Source organism: Acinonyx jubatus, chromosome C2 (assembly GCF_027475565.1).
Source record: "Acinonyx jubatus isolate Ajub_Pintada_27869175 chromosome C2, VMU_Ajub_asm_v1.0, whole genome shotgun sequence".
NCBI lineage: Eukaryota > Metazoa > Chordata > Mammalia > Carnivora > Felidae > Acinonyx > Acinonyx jubatus.
Genome location: NC_069384.1, coordinates 60,174,311 through 60,186,740, shown reverse-complemented (window position 1 = coordinate 60,186,740; position 12,430 = coordinate 60,174,311). Strand labels below are relative to the sequence as shown.

General features: G+C 33.7%; 1 protein-coding gene across 39 annotated transcripts in view; it reads left to right on the top strand.

Moving 5' to 3' along the window:
* Positions 1 to 12,430, top strand: part of ZBTB20 (zinc finger and BTB domain containing 20) — a 762,566-nt gene that overhangs the window by 271,571 nt on the left and 478,565 nt on the right. The window contains exon 5 of one of the 39 annotated variants that reach the window (XM_053221852.1): positions 9,353 to 9,414. The exons of the other annotated variants lie outside the window; for them this stretch is intronic. The gene's annotated coding sequence lies outside the window, so the exon portion shown is untranslated. The remainder of the gene's footprint in view (positions 1 to 9,352; positions 9,415 to 12,430) is intronic. 39 annotated transcript variants of the gene reach the window in all.

Here is a 12,430-nt window from a genome sequence, read left to right as displayed (position 1 = left end):
AGCATCCTGTGGTGAATGCTTTTATCATGTGAATAATCACCCCCTAATTTGCCTGTTTGGTAAGTTCAGAATTTGGCTTTTTGAGTCTTCTTAAAGCAAAGAGTACACCTGCACTCTTCTTCCCACAAGACAGTAGGGTTTTCATGCTGGGCTGACTTTCAGGGAAATAAGAATGCCTCCAGGATTCAGTATGGCATTGGCTGGGAACTGGTAAAACATATGAGGGTGCTGTAGTCAGGGAGAATATTAATTGTATTTTATGATGCATACATTTTTAAAATATTTATTTTTGAGAAAGAGAGAGAGACCATGAATGAGGGAGGAACAGAGAAAGAGAGGGAGACCCAGAATCCCAAGTAGGCTCTTAGCTGTGGCACAGAGCCTGACGTGGGGCTCAAACCCACAAACTGCATGATCATGACCTGAGCTGAAGTCAGCCGCTCAACCGACTGAGCCACCCAGGCGCCCCTGTGATGCATACATTTTTAATGAGCATGCAAGCTCATGTAGATCACCTGACTACTAGACCGTTGGACATAGGGATGTTGCCTACATTGAAGAGTTGGCTACTTAAAAGCAATTTTCCCCATATCTCTTTTTCTTTCTCTGAAATTTCAATGGAAGTCAACATGAAATTATGATATGATACACAGATCCTTTGGGAAAAACCAAGTGGCATTGGAAAATTGTGCAATAGAAAGAACACTGGATCAGGAACGCTGAATAATACCTGCCATTACTAACTGCATGGCCTGGGAAAGGATGCCACTTGTTTTTCCTGTGTTTTAGTGTCTTAATTGTGAAATAATCATGTTAGACTGAGATCTGCTGTGTAACTTCTAGCTAAACATTTTAGTGCATCTGATTCATAAAATGAGGTAGAACTATTTTGTTTCTTTCCAATAGAAAGACTAGAATAGGAAATCATAGAAATGATACTTATGAATAGTTAAGAGGTTTTCTTGTTGCCAATCAGCAATACTTGTCACTCTGCCTCAGCTTGAACCCTCTTTGCAGATGTGAAGATTTATAAGACATTTTATTTTGCTATGATAGAGAAATGAATATGAACGTGGGCAAACTCAAACCAAATAGGTCTTTTCTCCCATCAGCCATCAAACATTGACCTGTATTTGGAGAAACTTGAATGTATTTGAGAGAAAATGACCTCACTCACAAATTAATTACATCTAGGGCTAAAATAATTATATCTTTTTATCGATTCCCTTTATTTTCACAGTATCCATGGGAATTTTGCCAATTCTTTATAGAGTGCTTTAAACTTATGTATAACCAACTTGGATGAAGCATAGTTTGAATATATGCTGGTGACTCTATCCTCTGCAGGTTGAATGGGGGAATAACATGTATCAGATGTGCGTGCTTAAATATCTGGTGCTTCTCACAGAGGGCCCCTCATAAGCTCAGAATCCACTTATTTTCCCAACCTTTCATGCTGGTTGCAATCCATGCAGGATGTTGAAAGGAGCTGGAATTCACAGATGGTACTGGTTTGTCTTTTATCAGATGAGAAGTTAAAACATATCTTTATACAGAATCATGCAGTATAAAGGGCTACTCTTTGGCCCTGAATTTATTTGTCAAAAGCTTCAAGCCAATTTTTGAGAGAAACTGTTTAACTTGATTCAATTAAAGAATAATGAAACTTCAAACTTAACCATATTAGAAATGCAGACAAAGCCTTAGTATTCCATAATCATCTTCAGAATTATCCGATCAACTGTAAAGATGCTAAAGCCATCAATATTGCAAGCATGCATGATGAGAGGTCACCGTGATGCCAGGCATAATGGCCAGTGGCCATCAGTGGTTCAGAACTCTTTACATTCTGAAGGTGAAGAAGAAATTTACTTAGACTTTAATTTTGATTCTTAAGAAGAGCATTGCCATGTATGATCATATGCTATTGCCATTTTTTAAATGTGTAGGCAAACAAAAAACATGCTCAGTCTTCCTAATAAATAAAAAATAAACATTAAAAGGTAATCACAGAAAACAATTTCCATGTTCCATTTTCTCTTAAGAATGCAGCAAAAACAAGAAGCATATAGAAAGAAGCTAGCATCAGGAATAATTAGAATAAGTCATTTAATATAAATTCAAGAAATGTGAAAACTATAGTCATAAAGGAAAATTGTCTAACATATGGAGTAGAGATTATGAATTAATTATATGACATTTTCTCGGGAATATACTGCAGAAATTTCTATACCCAGTAAAAGATACAGACATATTTATTGAGTACTTATTCAGTGCTCAATATTAGTCATTATCATTAAAACAAATAATAAATATATAAATAATTGCTTGAGATTGGTTCCGCTTGACAGTAAGATTACATCTACAGGTCCTATAGAATAATGAAAATCCTTTCAGTAGATATATAAATTATGAACCAATTACAAGATCAAAATTGTGTTTGCAAAAATACATTTGCAAAAATAGCTTCATCAGTTAACCCCATTTAAGCTCATTTTGATTTCTCAGGAAGTTTCTGTGGTTACCTAATTAGAATGCAGACTTTTGAAGACTTGTGAGATCTCTCGTGGGTCTTACATTTGTGAAGCCTACAAATATAATACCGGTAGAAACAAGTCAATTTCAAAGGGAAATAGGAACCAGGCTCAAGGTTTTCTTGAAGTATCCTTACATTTATAATGAGGTATTGGACATGGGTTCCATGATGGAATCCAACTTGTGGGAAGGCAGAACATTTTCTAAGCAATACTTGGTTTTCTTATTGGAGAACTGACAACTCATAAAAGCCCAAGAGCACCCTCTAGTGAAATTTCTGGAGTAGACCTAAGGGTTTGCTCTTGACCTCTGCTCTCCTTTCAAATGACCTTTGATCGCCCACAATATAGAAACTGGATTTTTACTTTCTGACTTTATCTTAAAACAATTTCCAGATTGTAAAGAAAGTGGTATGGTCGTCAAGTATTTCTAGTGGTAGAAATGCTTAAATGATAGAACCTGATATTCCATGTTCCCATGATTTTTTTTTTGATTTTACTTAATAATACCAGCCTGCTGCACATGACTTCTCCTATAGTCATATGTTAAAATAGTTTCTGGAACAAATATAGCTAAATAAATAATGGGGAGCATGAGAAATGTTACTGAATTATAATACTCTTGCCCTTACCTCCACCTGTTTTATGCTTGCCACTCTTGGTTTGGGTACATAATATCCAGGAACTTCTTTAGTATTTAGCAATATTAGAGGTCAAGGGGAGCAGGCTGAGATAGTTAAGTCAAGGTCAAAAATTATGGGAGAGGTCAAAAAAGATTAAGTCCAAGTATTCATGCACTTCTTAGTTTTTATATGATCTGATTACTGCCAAGATATCTTGAGCAGGAATGAACATGACATATCTCACAATGTTCAAGATAGCACCTTATTATATCAGAGCTGCAGCTAGAGAGATGAGTACAAAGCAGGCCCAATCTTTGCTGTAAATTAAAGCTGTGAATATAGTACCATTCATTTACATCAATGGCTGTTACGTAATAAATGAAACAAAGCAAATCATGACTTGACTTTGTGGTAGCATGCTATAGAATGCTATTTTTGGAAGGAAACTTTTGAGATCTAAATCTCCCCATATTGGAAAAAAAATAAGCAAATGGATGCACTTAAATGTTAAGTTAACTTGCCCAAAATTATACAATTTGATAGTGGTAGCTTCAGGACTAAAATATAGGTTCCTTGTGCCATTCTAGTGTTCATTACTCAATAAGAATCCACTTACTAAGAGCTTATAATGTCATTTGAAACCATTTCATTCTCACTGGTTATTGGTTTTTATGCCTCTAGTAATTTATGGATATGTCTTCACACTTATAGTGAGAAAAAAAGTGTGTCTACCTTCTAATTTCATCTCTTTTCTTTTCTTTTTAAAAAATCTTTTGAGAGAAAACATGCACGCACAAGCGGGGAATGGACAAAGAGAGAGGAAGGGAGAGAGAAAGAGAGAGAGAAAATCCCAAGCTAATAGCACGTGCTAATAGCACAGAGAAAATCCATGCTAATAGCACGGAGCCTGATGTGGGGCTCGAACTCACAAACCGTGAGATCATGACATGACCTGAAAAAAGAGTTGAACCCTTAACCAACTAAGCCACCCAGGCGCCCCTAATTTCATGTCTGTTCAATCTCTACTTTCATGAATGAAGAATAATACATGGAAGAATTTACATCTTTTGGTTAATATTAGGAAGAATACAAAAACATAATAATTTGATAGGTGTGATATTCTTGAAACACGGTGGCACACTATGTTAGCTTTGCACACCGAAAAAAAGTGGGGGGACCCATAAGTCAGTTTGATAGTGTAGCATTACTGATAACCACCTCCATGATTCTGTGTTCTAATAGTACTTACTCCCTAGTGTTGATGGAAGGATTGCATGAGTGAATGCATGAGTGAATGCAAATAAACCATGTGGAACATAGTTGGCATTAATTAAGTGCAGTATCTATATTAAATGTTAACATCAATTTTTTTTAAAAAAGAATAAGAATAAGGATATTACATTCTTAGCATTATCCAGTGGAAGTCAGAGCTATGACTCCTGTTAAATACTTTTTAGGATTATAGTATGATTTCTTGAAAATAAAAAACAAAAAATTCCAAGATCTCTCCCAATTGTTGCTTTTAATTGAGAATGATTATATAAGGAATTGTCATTTGTCAAGGCATACTGCATATTATTTTGGTAGAAGTTTCTAATTTTTTCAGTTCTCAATTAATTATATTTTTAGTCTTGGCTTTAACCTTAACCTTACCACATGTGACCTTAATATTCACCCTTTCTTTCATATTATTGATGATGTTTAGTAAGTGAGGTGGTTGTGTATGAGAACTCAAGGCACAATTATATAACTTCAGTTTTGCTGTAAAGCTAATAATTTAATGAAGTTCTTTCCCTTATTCTTTGCATACTTTGCTATTTCTCAATACACAGTGTTGGTATTTGGAATCATAAAACCAGCATATATTAGAACTGGAAGATATCACGGAGATCAATAGGTCTGATTCCTGTCTCTTACAGATGAAACTGACACCCCAACAGCTAAGGTAACTGATGGGGTTTCATTCTCCATACTGACTGTTTTCATGATAGAAGACCGTAGTCTCTTATTTTTCTAAAAAGAACTGAATCTAGAGAACCAGTTGTTTAATTTTACACTGATATACCCTGAACCACTAGATTGACAATATAAGTCAGTGTTATCTATGAATGGACAATACACAGTTTTAAAAATCTATCTATTCAGTAGGACAATATGCCATGTGTGCTTGCCAGCTTTGTAATTCCTGTGACTCTACAGTGATGTTAAAGCCCACACTGAAACTCGTAAGTGATCATCTTTAAGAATTCTTCTCCAGCCATGCAACTAAACAGTCTCAGTAATGAGACTACATGGTCTCTGCATGGTCTACTAAATACTTGTAGGAAGTGGAACCCCCTTCTGGAGTTATGAGAGAAATATCACTTCGAAAATGCCTTTAAAAGTGCTCCAGCATAAACATTACACTGGAACATTTCATTAGCTTTTTGAGAACAATAAAGAAATGTGGAGCATAATAGGCTAATATGTTTAAGTGGCCTTGGTAGAACCCTACTTAACTCAGTGGGATTTTCTGCAGCATGCAGAGGTGGAAAACCATTCCCTACATATTTATTGTGTAGGACTGCCTCCTTCTTTATTGCATGCAGTTTATATCAAAGGGAAGTGACTTTACCTGTAATTCTAAAATGAAGAAAGTCTCAAAATACAAGTTTTAGGAAAATCAATATTTAGATATGATGATGGACAACCAGCAGCGCTGGCTTTTGGCACTCGGGCTATCTGTCAATAAAGATGGAAGAGGGGCCAAGTTCAATCTCATTATTTCCTAGCCTCGTAAGTCTTACGTAGCCATCAGGGTATTAAGATTCGTAAAGTCTCTAAATTCCTGAAGAAAAAGGCAAGATGTAAGCCAAATCTTATTGGTCACAAATTGCAAAACCTAATTAAATTAATAAAAATGTTCAGTTACCTAAGTCAGCAATAAAACTTTTCTGCACAATATTTTGAGTTAAGTAAAATGATAAGTTAATGAAAAATATAAAAGGGTAATTTTTATGGTTTTATTAAAATTCCATGAGACTGCACTTAATATATTCCTGGACTTCCAGTATAATCCTTTCCAGTACTCTTTATCTCTCTGAGCTTCCATTTTTCTCTGTCATAAATTGGGACTCATTAGGCTTAGGAACACTGTGATCATTGTGATTTTCTTGAGCTTGTAGGGAAAAAAAAATGGGTGTAAATTAAGCCCACAATTATAACATTTTAAATAAGTTCAAATAGACATTCATGATGACAAATTAAAAGTTTCCCTATAGGTGTTGGTTTTCTTTGTGTAGACAACTTGTCACCAAAATTTATTGAAAAGTAAGAATTCCTATTTTTATGGCATTGAATTAATGATACAAAAAAAAGCCTCTTGACTGACAGCTCTAGTGGCTGAAGTGGCATATTTAAACCATTATGTTTGTTTGTTTCACTTACTGTCAAACTCTGTCTTAGAATTACTATCAACTGGTTATAATGATAGATGGAATCTGTCTTTCAGTTCCAGGATATGTTTTGTATCAAAAGTTTTTCTTCATTGGTTTTTGGAATCTATAGGCAAAATAATACATAAACACAAATGTAAATCCCAGCTGTAATTGTTTCTCAGCATTTGGTGACATCATAAATCCCTTAAGATTTATACTCGTATTGTAAATATCACTAGAACCATTCAGTAGGAGGATGAAAAAATCTAAACCAAACTTGAAAATAATGCATACGCTTCTTCTCACTATGAGGAGCGTTTCCTAGCTACCCTATTTACCCCAGTGGAATTTTACAAAAATGTTCCTGGCGCTCAAAGTTGATCTAACAAAGAATCAAGTGGGTTTAATTTAAAATTCACTCCTAAATATGTTTGCTGGTTTTGAAATTCTGATTTTGTGCTTATGTAATACAAAAACAACTTTGGTTTTAAAACGAAAATTGGCAAAAATAGTAGTGCATTATTATGTGTTCTAATCACGTATGGTGTTTTGAAAAAAAGGATTCAAAATTGACAAAATTATTTCATTGGCATTGCAGTTCAACTGCATGGCTTTTCTTTCCCACAAGTTGCATAAAGTACAAATAAAATCAAATATTTCTTAAATGTGTAGTATATGAACTTCTTGATTTTCATAATATATAATCTAGCAATTGCACTAAAGACAAATTTGCATTCTGTGTTTTTGCATCCTTTGCCTTACAGAGTTTACTATGTTGCAGTTTATGGTCAAGTCTTTAGTGTGCTTTAGCATCAATTTTAAAGTGTCTGTGGTTCTCAAAATCAAAAGAGTTGCCCCCAGTAATATGGATAATGCTCAGATTCTGATATCAATGGCCCAGGCTTCTTTGATTTTTCTTATAAGTGTTTTTTTTGGTAAAATATATAAACTTAGAAACAGAAGTTTCCTTGGCTCGTATTATACTCAAGAGACCATGATGATACTGAAGTCCTTTTCATAATCAGGGCCTTTGTAGAGATTGTCCAGGTAGTCTTAGCCAAAATATCCCTCTCATTGTACTCTACTCCAGGGCAACATGTGGCGTGCCAGCTGGATGCCCTCCCTACATGCCTCAGGTGGCCACATTTCAATGGTGTCTATAGAGCACAGGCCAAATTCTCATTCTCTGTGTTAATCAGTGGGAGAATTCCCATAGAAAATGGGATGGGAGCATATTTTAGGAAAATTCAAAGAGATTATCCAGATGATTAGGCCAGGACATTGTAAATTCGGGTTTTATGTAGGATTTCTATAGCATTATCTTACTTGACCAAAGAATGATAAAAAATTTGGATATATTTAGAAATTAAAAGTAATCATGCTTTTTATTCCACTGTGATTTCTCCAAAGATAATCCTACAAAAATTTTCTTTAGATACAATAGAAACTCATCTTGATTTATAACATCAAAGACAACTGATGTACCTAGTAATATAATTTGATTGAACTTTTTCCCATGATCTTGAAAGGATCTGAATTCTACTTATAGAAGTCTCATTATAGCTCTCTTTTCAATTAAATTCTAATCAATTCTACAAGTATTTAGTAAGTGCTTACTATGTACAAAACACTGAGATAGAAGCTCTGAATAATTCTGTGTATGATACTTAATATGTGTAACATATTTTTCACGTTCATTATCTTACTGGTGTGGTAAAAATTCACTTTATAATTATTACTTATCTAAATTGCCTAGATGATACTATATTTTGAATTTAGGGTAGAGTTTTGTTTTTGGTGAGTCCAGAGACCATTCTAGAAGTACATTTAGTTTCTCTTGAATGAAAAGATAAAGGCATATCATTATATCATTTTATTAAGCTGAGTTGGGTTGAAAATAGTAGTGTTTCTGTTGGTTTTATATGTCATTAGGCTCAGTCTCCAGTGCATTAGTAATGACCTAATTGAAAAGATTTGTCAACATGTTCACAAAAACAGTTTATTTTCAATTTTAAGGCAATATTCATTTATTGTATTTCATATAATATCTTTTTTAAGATCAAAAAATTTGATTTCTCCATTAACTACTCATATTTAAAATTATATCAAATTCTACTGTTCAGCCATGAAGTCTGTAAGTGCTATACAACTGATGGAGAATAGGTCTGAAAGCTATTATTCTCCATTTAGCATATACATTATTCTCTAATATTGTTGCATCTAATGTATATTGAAATGTTCTATTTCTATATTAATATTACATTATAAAGTCTTATTTCTACATATTTCTGAGATTTTTCAAGTCATTTCCTCAAACCTACTTAGTAAATACTTTAAAACAACCTCAGTTTTATTTTTATTTACGTTACTTCTCTTATCCATAGTGTTGAAATGGGATTTATTCTTTAGCATTTTTAATATTTTCAAAAAATTTAAAGAGAAATCATCCTCATTTTAAGCACTGAACATATCATTCTCTTCACAAACCCAAACCTCAAAAACAGGTAGGAACATCTTTATTTGCTTTATTTCCAATATCAAATTTGCAAAAAGGCACTCTCTTGGTAACCTTCAGCTATGTCACCCTGGGTGTTTGGCCAGAGGGCAGTCATGTTGACCCCATCTGCAAAGGCTGGCTAACCTAGAATCTTGGACTGTTAGAATCCCATTCATCAAGGTCCACATAAAGTAAGGTAGGTGGGAAGCAGGAGGACAGATGGTAGGGTCGGCAGCAAGGAACTTGTTCGTTGACATTGATATAGACCCTTCTTCTTGCCAGAGTGACTCCATGGACTTGTTTTGGCATGGAAGACTAGGCCAAAGCTATCGTCTTAATAGAAGGTGAGCTGCAGGCAAACTGGAGAGATCCATGCACAGTAGGTGTTTAGGGTTGGCTTAGATTTTGTCTATCAGCTTGACTGTCATACATACTTGATTGATGTGCAGTGGGGCTTGAAAGTGCTACATTGATGTTGAGGACTGTGTCATAAGGTTCCTGATATGGTGCACATGTCTGAATGGAGTTGGACATTGACTATCCTTGCCTATGCCAAGCAACACCAGACTTGAGTGCATTATTCTGCAGTTGAGTAGCAGATGGTGAGTGCAGACGTTTGGAGGGGGTGTGCCTTCAAACACAATATGGAGCCAGCAAACTTACTTAGAAGGTTACTGCATGTCTTGACTTTGGCAGCTATTTTTTAAGCACTGATGAAAAATCTAAGTCCCATCCATTGTTACTCTCAGAATATTCAGCATGGCTGGTGTTCCAGGCAAAGGAGATGTGAAAATCAAATGCACTATTCACTGTGTTGGTCACAGTTGGTTGAAGGTGACTTCTTGGTGTTGGCTTAATGGGCTAGATAAACATTCTCAGATTGAATATTACTGAACTTGATACCAAAATAGTTATTAACAAAATAGGTAAACTTCATGTAGAAGTGGTCAGAGAAAGGGCCAGCAGAGCATTGGAAGAGCATTGTGGTCAAATATGGTACTTAAGAGTGACTTTATTTTCCTTTGCTTTTAATTCAGGAGATATATTATGTTCTTTGGAAATAAAATAAGAAAATCAAATATCTCAATAGAGGTTCCTTATGCACAAAATTATGGAGATCCACAAATGAATGAGCACAATAATTCCATATATATAAGAAAAGTGATTTCTATTGGTGTTTGTTTTCCCGAGTGGGTTCTGAACACATATAAATTCATTTTAGGTTTAAAATAAAGGTTTTGAGTTTTTATTTTCAGCTTAAAACATAAAATATGCTCATTGCATATAATTATGGAAATAGAAAAAATGTATAGTGCATAAATTTAAATCAGGGATGAACAATTCTAAGATTTTGCTCTGCTTCCTTCCAATTTTATGTATATTTCTAAGTGGATGTGGATGTGTGTGTGTGTGTGTGTGTGTGTGTATTTTCTTTAAAAATTTTGGATCATATAGTCAATATTATGCTTTTTTCAATTAGCATTAATTATATTATTAGTTCTCAGCATCGTGAAATACTTTTAATGGCTGCACAATATTATGTCTTATTTATGTACCAAAAACTTTTAGACTTCTCCATATTTCACATGTAAGTTATTTTCCACCATTTTTCCTACTACTCTGACAACCATTCTTACACACATACTTTTATCTACATCTTGGATTATGTTTTCAGCATCATTTTTAGAAGGTTGATTTCTGGGGTAGTGTATGTAAACTTCTCAAGGTTCTTTTGATAACTCCTCCCAAATTGTATATGAGAGTGCTTTTCTAAGTACACTCTTACCTCCTTTGAATAGTATTATTTTACAAATATTTACTAATTCAGCAGGCAAAAACAAAAACAAAAACCACCCTTGTTTATTTTGTTGTAATTTGCAACAATTTGATTAATATGGAGCTGGAATGTCTTTCATATGCTTATTTGCCATTGTTTTTTTTTCTTACTGTAAATTGTTTGCTCCTGTTCTTTACTCAAGTTGTTGTCTTGATGATTTGCAAGATATTTAAAATGTTAAATCACTGCTTTTGTCAACGTAATGTAAAAATGTTTCTCCCAGTTTTCATATTCCATTGAATAGTTTTTGTTGTTGTTGATGTGAGAAGCAACACAATTCTATTATATTGCTTTCCCTATGACTGTGCCTTTGCTTTTATCTTCTTTTTACCAGCTTGAAGTCTGATAAGAACTCACCATTTTTCTGGTATTATCATGATTTTATTTTGTATTTTTAATTTTCTATTCCTTCCAAAAACTATTTTAGCCTAAGGTATGTGATAAGCATCTCGATTTTGCTCCCCATAGTTAATCAATTGTCCCCAAACCATTTCCCAATTGGTACCATCTTTATTGCTTACTAATTTTTATCAACATTAGGATCTATTTTTGAATTATCTGTTCTTTCACTGGTTCTATACTGTTTCCATTAGAGCTTCATAGTAAGTTTACACATCGGTTAAGTCAAACCTTCCTTATTTTTCTTTTTTCAAAGATACTTGGCTGTATTGTCACCTACTCATTTTTCAGAATTAACTTACTGCATTCAGTTTGTAAAAATGTTCCATTGGAATTTTTATTGGAATTTTATTAAACCTATAAATTAATATCAGTATCTTTGCAATATTGTCTTCACATTCAGCAGCATCGTATGTTTTTATTTATGTAATGTTTTATAATAAATACATTGTGTCTTTCTATTCATATAGGTACCCAAATTCTTTATTATACTTAAGTAAAGGCATGCTATGTCCTTGTTGTTGTCCTGAATTGTGTATATTCCAAGAAAAGCCATATTTTCTTTATAATAGTTTTGTTAGGATTTGTTAGGATTTTACATAATTTTTAAAAATTTTCAATGATTCCAATAGTGCAGCCAACATTCATCTTCTCATATAGATACAATAAAAAGAAAAGGAAAAAATTTTTTTTCTATGTGATGAGAACTCTTATGATTTACTATCTTAACAACATCATTGTATATCATATAGCAGTGTGTAATATTTATTATCTAGCTACTTTATTCAACTTTCGTAATAATTTTTTAGTTAAGTTTTTTGTCTTGAGTTTTTTAAGGTCATTAAATTATCTGCAAATAATGACATTATCATCTTTTTTCCTTTTTATTTCTGTTTAATACCCTGTTTCATTACTGGAAATTCCAAAACAGCTAAGTAACCATGAAGATAGGAAGCATCATTGTTCTTGATTATGTGGTAATGTCTCTAGTTGTTTGTTTGGTTTTTTTTTTCCCCCGTAGTCACAAGGTGGATATTAGTTGTTGATTTAAGACATTCTTTAGAAAACTATTTCTAACCCTTTCTTTGTTTATTAAGAATGAGTGTTGAAGTACATTACATGCC